We start from the raw sequence: 8,897 nt of genomic DNA, 5'->3' as shown, positions 1-8,897 counted from the left end.
GTGTCCTCAGTGCCAGAATACAACCACATCGGATGGTCTCAAGCTTGAAGCGGTTGGATGCATCGCTGGAGGAAGACCTCCAAGAGGTCCATGCCGGTCACCCCGTCACGGATAAGCTGGACGACACGCTCAACCAACACCTTAACCTGTGCCTTCTCTTCCGAGAGTACCTTCAAAGATGAAGGCTTCCTCACTCGGTCCATGGAAAAAGGAGGGAGTCCAGTCGACTGCCCTGGCGTCGGCTGGTCTTTGCAGTAGAACCAGGTCAACTGCCATCCCCGGACCGAGTCGGGTAGGATCATGGTCGGAAAGGCACTTTTCCCTCTCGACTAAACCCCAAGACCCCCACACATCTGAATCACTTGGGTTCTCTCGTCACTCGGATTGGCCTTTTTTACCGTCTAGGAGCGACAGGTGAAGATGTGCTTGAAAAGACCCCAATGAGGCTGGCAACCCAAGAAATTCTCGCACAAAGACATGAAAGCAGCGAGATACGCGATAGTGTTGGGTGTGAAGTGGTGGAGTTGTGCCCCGAAGAAATTCATAAATCCCCGAAAGAAAGAGTGGGGCGGCAAAGAAAACCCGTGGTCGACGTGGGTGGCCAAGAGAATGCACTCACCCTCCTGAGGCTGCGGCTCTGACTCCCTCCCCGGGAGCCGCGCCGATCCATGGGGGATCAGCCCTCCGTCGGCCAGGTCGTCAAGATCCGCCTGATTGATTGTCGAGCGAATCCAGTCGCCCTAGATCCAGCCCGGCGGCAGGCCGGCCCTCGATGAAGATCCACTCCGACTGGTTCCCCTCCCCTTCGCCTTCGCTGTCGCTTTCTTCACCCGCTCCAGAGCCGCCATCTTCTCTTTCACCATCGTCGCCGGCGAGGCGCGCATGGAGCAGCGGCGCTGAGGCAGAAGCGAACGCGGCGGAGGAGTCTGGAGAAGAGAGGGGGGAATGAGGACGCACTGTTCAAAAAAAAACGTCCGACGCCTTATATAAGGTTGCTTCTGAGTGACTAACATGTAGGCCCGGCCGATCCTGTCAAATCCCGCAACAGTCGCGCGCGTGATACGTGGTGAAAAAGGTGGCGCGGAGATCGAGGCGTCCCTGCCTTATCCCATCCGATTACTGCGACCTCGCTCCGTCCCGCACGCATCCCAAAATTTGAATCCAACAAAATCCACGGACGGCAGAACAACTTGTCAGACGGAGGATCCCCTCCACATCTTCACTCGGAGTTTCTCAAGTAAAAACTTCACTCGACGGATACAAAGAATGGATCAAGGCGACTGAAAAAGAAGTTGGTGCCGTCACCTAAGGTTCATTGATCCAGAACAAGACATACTCATAGCACGACAAATGGGTCGGAAGAGTTCTCAACTCCTTCCCCACTCAAACCTCGATCCATTCGGGGGCTAATGATGAAGCTATGTACCTAGGGTAGGGTCATGGACCTGTCCTAACTACCCTACCCAAGGACATCCCTAGAAGAAACCACCTGTCAATCGACTTAGAAGTATTCCACTCGACAGACTCGAAGACACTCGACCATGAAGCCAACCACTCGACCATGAAGCCAACCACTCGACGCCCAGGAGGTCTAAAGTCACTCTGTGTGCAAACGGTCGATCATTAAGTAGCTTTTATGGTCATCATAGCACTTTATGTGTAGCGTTACCAGTAACGCCCAACCTTAATGTATCTTAAACCCTGCATAACTGAGGGCTGGAGGGGTCTGGCGGACACTATATAAGCCACCCCCCTCCTTAGTGTAAAGGGTTCGCACCCCTGTAACTCATACGCATATAATCCAGTCGACCGCCTCCAGGCTCCGAGACGTAGGGCTGTTACTTCCTCCGAGAAGGGCCTGAACTCGTAAATCTCTTGCGTATACAACTACTCCATAGCTAGGATCTTGCCTCTCCATTAGTACCCCCCTACACTATTGTCAGACTTAGAACCACGACAGGGAGTGAGCTCTCATGCAAGAGACTATCTATAAACGCATTCCTAGTTAAATACAATAAATATGAAGAAAGAGATAGAGAGGAGATGGGAAAAAGTACTAATACAATAGCCAACCTTATAATTTTTTTGCGGGAAATAGCCAACCTTATAGCCCACACTACTGTATGAGTGCATATAGTAGATGATGGCTATAGATGACATGGCAGTTCCTTATAGCCATCGACTGGCTATATTATTAACCATGCTCTAATGCGTTTTTCAAAACCGCATTTGACTATTAACAAGATTAATAGTACATGAGATGTATAATGTGAAAATTATATCATTGGATGCTCCTTTCACATACGAATTTGACCATATGCTTTGTGTAAGTTGCATGTCATATATTATTACTCTAACATTTGATCAAAGTTAGCCTCGGAAAACACATTAAGCCCTGTATAGTAAATGGAAGGAGGGAGTAGTAGTGGAAGTGGATCCTCTAACGTAGGTATCCCTGCCTTACCCTCCCTTTCGATCACTTACTGGAGGACCCCATGCTTGCTAGGCCTCGCATGTCAGTTACTCAATGGGTTCGGCCACGTCAGGGGATCCTCATCCGTAGTATACTCCCTTTGTTTTTATTTACTCCGCATAAAATGGAGGGAGTGATAGTATAAATGACGCGGGCTGGGGAGGGGGAGGGACGTCGGTTTGCTCTCAACTGCGGTCCCACAAGCGAGCGAAAACGCAAGACGAAGCATTCCATTCGACGAGCGACATGGAGGGTCCAGCGTGCCGGGGTGCAACGCGAACGCGGCAAGAGCAATGTACAGTCAAAACCGATTGACCGGTCGTCACCGGAACCACTATTCACACCAGAACCTTCACTGGTCGGCCTACGACAGCCACTGCCCCAAAACCACACCTAATCTCCAGCCCATTCCCCCACCTTTCGATCCCCTAGCCCGCATCAAGCGTCCCCTAGTTTGCCGGAAAGCCATGGTGCACCACAAGGTCATGTACTACAAGATGCTGACGCCGGAGCGCCGCACAGAAATCGCGGAGGTGGTCGGCGCCACAGACCTCCATTCCCAAGCTCGCTTTATGGCGAGCCAATCCCCAAGTTCTCTAGAGCCAAGCTACGAGGAGGAGGAAGCCGATCCAATGTTCATGGCGGAGGTCGTGGCGCAAAAGGCCCTCGATGGGTATGAGATGATGGACGTCGACTTCATACCAGCGTCCGAGTCCCCCATGGTGCAGGCGGACCAGCGGTTCAACCTGGCGATACTAAAGGAGGACCGGGAGGCAAAGGCTCAACTCGATGTGGAGCGCGCGCATGCCGCTGCGATCGAGGCTCTTCTGTAGGCGGAACCGGATGTCGTGGATGTGAACCGGGTGGCGGAGGCTCAACTTGAGGCGGAGCGCACGGATGCCGCTGCCATCGAGGCCCTCCTGCAGGCGGAGCCGGACGTCCTGGACTTGAACCGGGTGGCAGAGGCTCAACTCAATGCGGAGCGCACGGATGCCGCTATCATCGAGGCTCACCTGTAGGCGGAACCGATCGTCCTGGACTTGAACCGGGCGGCGGAGGCTCGACTCGACGCGGAGTGCGCGGATGCCGCTGCCATCGAGGCCCTCTTGCAGGCGGAACCGAATGTCCTTGACTTGAACCGGGCAGTGCTCTCGTCCGTGCAGAGCGCCCGCACACTCCGCGTGAACGAGTAGCTGGAGGCCGAGGACAACCACGGTGCGAAGACACAGATCGGCAGCTACGACTGGTTTGCGCCGGTAGCCAAAGACGACGAGGCCATCTCGTTCCGCGAGCAGTGATAGTTTTTCTTTATGTTGTTGTTTTTATGGATCTTTTGTTGTGTAAAAACATATATTATTATGCAAGTCGCCTGATTTTCATCATTTGGGTCAGTCTACCATTTCAGGCGGTTGGATGAATATCCTACGTCTCCTAACCCTTCTTCATCACCTCTTCTTCTTCCCCAACACACCACCGCACGGGCCGTACAGATACTCCCCAACATGCGGTTGGATAAACATACTCTATGAATGAAAATTATGTGTCAGCAGTAGGATGGCTGAGTTTGGTTTGTTCACATGCGATAGCATGTGTCAGTGAGGGTGTGTTCCCTTGGATGGGTTTGCGGCATGCAGGAGCGGCTGTCTGTAACATACCAAATTTTCAATTTGGAATGTTATACATTAGATCATCATTGCATATCATATTTTATTGCATTTTTGGCTTGATCCTAGAAATTTTACGCACCTCAAGGACCCACGGAGAGAGTTGGGGATTTCTTTATTTTCATATTTGAGTTTTCTCAAATTTTCAAAAGAGGATTGTTTGATTTTAATTATTTTATCTTCGAATATTTCTTTTATAAAAATAAAAGAGAGGGGATAAAATGAATTTCCCAAAATAAAGAAATATTGGAGATTTAATATTAAAAACAAATAAGATTTTTTATTCGGAGTTTTATCGATATTTTATTCGAATTAGGAAAAATATGTGTTTTTCAAAATTGCATTAGAGGCCCAAATAAATGTTCACTTTGTCTGCTATATTTTTAGAGGACGGGGAAAATTTATTTCAGGATTTTTGGAGTCTGTTTAGTATTTCTTTTATTTGTTTTTCTGCGCGCAGAATTATTTAAAAAAAAGTCCACCGACCTAACGGGCCGTGTCCGACCCGGACACTGTACCCGGGCGGCCTTTAAAGGCCAAAGGCCCGAGCGAGCCACCAGCCCGCCCGAAACCCTAGCGCCCCGCCCTGCCTCGATTTCTGCGCCACCGTCGTCGTCGTCGCCGCCGCCGCCGGTTTCGCCGTCGCCGCCGCCGTGTGCCGCCGCCGCCGCCGGAACCCGTCCCTTCCGCCCTGCTCGATGCCGACCCTGCTGCCCATTGCCACCGCCCTCGCTGGATCTCGCCGAGGTAGCCGTCGCGGCTTTTGTTAGAAAACAGTCGGTTTTTTTAGGACCCGCGGTTATTTTTTTTATTAGATCGGTTTTTTTTGGTTTAGTTAATTAGCGAATGCCCATTCGTTCGTTCATTTTAACGAACAATTTTCACCCGTTAGCCGCAGACAGCGAACGTTCATTCGTTAGCCTGTTCGTCAGTTTTTCTTTTTCTAGGGTTTTTCCGCGATTATTTTCGATCGCGATTTCTGCCATGATTTTCGTTTTAGTTTATCTTTCCGCTTGTTAATCGGAATCAAGCGATTCAAGAGCCTAGAGTTCCGTCTCGAAGCCCTCTTTCTGTTTAACCAACTTAAACAAGATTTTGCTACGTAAAATTTGACTTAAGTCCAGATTAGTAAACGGAGCTTGTTTCTTTCGCAGTTTGAGTTTCGTTGCTTCGTTTGATTTGATTTTTTTTGCAAACCAGAGTTCTTAAGTTGAACTTTCTGGTTAGATCTATTATTGGAGTTTTACCAGTGCTTCTAGTTGAGTGCTTATTGTATGCTTGTTTGTTTGCGATAGAGTACCCAGAGTGCGAAGTGTGCTACTACGAGTCTCTAGGTTTCACAAACCATCAGCAAGGCAAGTAACACTTTGATCATACCTCTTTACTACCTAGTTTTATTGCATTAGATCAATCCTCAAACAATTGCATGGTTAGGATGAGGTAGAACCTATTGCCCTGTTTATTATCAAACCTTTGGAAGTTACTTCTACGTTGCTTATATTGCTACGCTATGCTCATAGACGTGGTTTGGTTCGAGTGATTCATGACAGATATGAGTGTTGTTACTTAATGGTTAACATAAGGTGGCTACTTTAATACACATCTGGTGGATTGCTTGAAGACACCCTGGATTACCCAGTGGTTGTCAGGGCACCTGGAGAATCCAGTGTTATCCTAGGATATCCCGGAGTATCCATGTGATCATCCTACAGTCCGCCACCCAGGCTCAAAGGGATCATAAGATCATTCATGCTAGAAACTTCCGTGTGCAACCACAAGCTATTATGGGCTCTAGCATAGTTGAGTAAGTTGCAAGACCTCTTTCAGTGGTGGGCTAGCAGATGTAGGGGAAACTAGGTGTAACTATCCACCCAGAGTACAGAGTTATTGTTTCAGAAAGACTGTGTCTCAATTCTCCGACCATGGATGTATTCGAGTCTTGTGGGGAAAAGTGCGCAAACCTCTGCGGAGTGTATAAACTAATCATGGTTAGTCGTGTCCCCGGTTATGGACGTTTTGATTATCTAGTTCTTGGATTATCATGTTGATCTCGTCACGCTTAATATAATTTGATTGGGTTTAATGATGATGCTTAATTGGGATTGAGTTGGAGGAACCTTCTCAATGTTTAACAACCACCATGATAGTTAAATAAAATTTATTCCTTTGTTGTAGGGGGAAATTAGCTTTATGCAAAATTGTAACCATAGAGCTTTCCACCAGCCATATATGCATGTAGTGATAGCATTTATTCTGTTCATTACTCTCTTGTGTTACATTGCCAGCATATTCCATGTGCTGACCCGTTTCGGGCTGCAACATTCATGTTGCAGACTTTTCAGACGACGAGTAAGGTGCCATAGGTCGTTGTCTTTCACTCAGTGATGCCGCTGGAGTTGATGGACTCACTTTATCTTCCAAGCCTTCCGCTGTTATCGATTTTAGATGGCCTTAAGCCATATTTATTGTAATAAGTTCTCTTTTGAGACATTCGATGTAATAAGTGTGTGATTACTACTCTGTTATAAATCCTTGAGTACCGTGTGTGTCAGCATTACCGATCCAGGGATGACACTGATGCACAGAGATCAGACTGTTTGTGGTTTGGTCGCTACACTGTGTGAGGGTGCGGTGCGACCGTGGCGTGCAGGAGCGACCGTGTGAGGGTTCGGTGCGACCGTGACAGCCGTGCGCAAGTGTACCTCTTTTTCATTTTGAATACTTTAGGCAAGCTTGGCAAAAATGTGTGGCGAAGTATGGCAATACAAGACCTAGACCCAAACAGGGAAGTACGTACGTACTTGGAGTACTAGTGTTAAAAAGAACAATCTTGCTAAGTCTCAGTCGACTGAAACTTAACGAAGTCTCAGTCGATGTTATATCTGTGAGATCTTACATTAAGATTCATGCAAAAAAAATCAGTTTTCTCTTTTCTCTTTTGCATGTTATGTCACTTGACTGAGACTTGGTTAAATCTCAGTCAACTGAGATCTAGCCACACCCAAAAAAGAAAGGCGGGTTTTCCTTCGCGGGATTAATCGATACAAATCCTCGTTTGACATGTCAATTAATGCGTATTTTCTCCAAAGCCCAAAGAGCTAACCATCTCACTCCTCATTGCTTGATTAATGCAGCGCCATGCAAACCAACCTTCTCACTTTTGCATGCATGCAGAGTATATCAATGTCCTTGGTTGCTAGTACGAGGCAAACCCCATCAATTTTGCCTCGATTAGTGTTAGTGACCTTTTGCAAATTGTAATTTTCATATACTGGCCTTGTGTACAAAAAAATGGAGGTAGTAACTATATTTGACTTCCTTCCCCATTGCGATGACGTCGACAATATCTCGAACATTGTGGTTTGGCGAAGTGCGTTCGACGGAGAACACCATTGAGGGAGACCACGGTAAGTCGTTCGCAAGTGCCACCTGCAAGCTGAGACAACTGCCTTATTTGCATCCAGGAAGTCCGTTGAATCAAAGGACGCGTAAATGTACTAGTACTACTAGTACACAATAGCGACGTCCGTCCAGCTTAGTGCGATGAGGTGGTTTCTCGAAGAAGACGATGGAGAAGCGGAGTCAGCGAAGAGTGAAATGATGGTTGCTTCGTCTGTGCTTTGTGATTTGACGCCTCACTGCTTTGTGATTTGTGATAGAAGGGATAAGGGAGTAGACTCTATGCTCTATATTGTACATGCGTCCAAGCACTGGAGAAAGAGGAGAGACGTTGCATTTTTCTATTCCTTCAATCAATAAATCAGGGAGCTTCAGTTCCATATTTTTGGCTTTGGTAGCACCTCCACAATGGTTCCCACGATGCCAAAAGCTATTTTCACATTTGGCTACACATTGTGGATGCCCTTAATTGTACCACTTGGTTTTGCTCCTGTGTTCTATTGTCACACCCTAGCTAGTCATGCATTAGAGTGTTGCATCATGTTTACTCTTTCATCAGAAACTTGAAATGGGGATCTGTGAAACCCTCAGAATCATTTTGAAAATGATCCAAATAAAAATTTCTCCAAAAGGGTCCAAGAAAATGCTCATGTTGCTCTCTGAAAATATTGGACAGAGATAAAAATCAAACCAATATTTTTAGTGGCTCATGGACATTTATTTTGGGCATTTGGAATTAATGCATAAATATTTGCTTTGGAAATATATTTCTATATATATTAATATATGTCCAAATATTATGCCAATTATAAAGGAGCTCTGGAATAATATATCTAGCCCCTGCAAAAATTGGCATAAGTTAAATAAATGATTTAATATATTATTTAAATCAGAACAAATGTCAGAAATTAGAAAACAGAAAAAAATAAAAGGGAGAAGCTTACCTGGGCTCCTCCCTGTGCAGCCCAGCCAGCTGGCCGGCCCAGCCAGCAGGCGCCCAGCCCGCCTCCCTCCTCTGTCGTCTTCGTCCCGACAGAGGGAGGGGAGTGTGGCCGGCGCGCGCCACCGCGCCACCGCGCCACGCCACCTCTCTCCCTGCCTGCCTGCCCTCCCCTCCTCGCCTCGATGCCCCGGACGACGCCACGCCTCCCCCCTGCTCTCTCTCACTCTCCCCCGGCTCTCCCCTCCTCTCCCTCGCTCTCTCTCTCACACGGCCGAACACCACCGTCGCCGCCGTTCGCCTTAGCAGCCATCTCCGGCCACCCCTCGCTCCCCCGACTAGCTCAGAAGCTCCGCCACAACCCCCTCTTCTTCCCCACCGCTCCACGGGCCTCCGGAAGCCCTGCATCGCCGCCACGTCG

Source organism: Triticum dicoccoides, chromosome 3B (assembly GCF_002162155.2).
Source record: "Triticum dicoccoides isolate Atlit2015 ecotype Zavitan chromosome 3B, WEW_v2.0, whole genome shotgun sequence".
Lineage (NCBI taxonomy): Eukaryota > Viridiplantae > Streptophyta > Magnoliopsida > Poales > Poaceae > Triticum > Triticum dicoccoides.
This window is presented reverse-complemented; position numbering follows the sequence as displayed.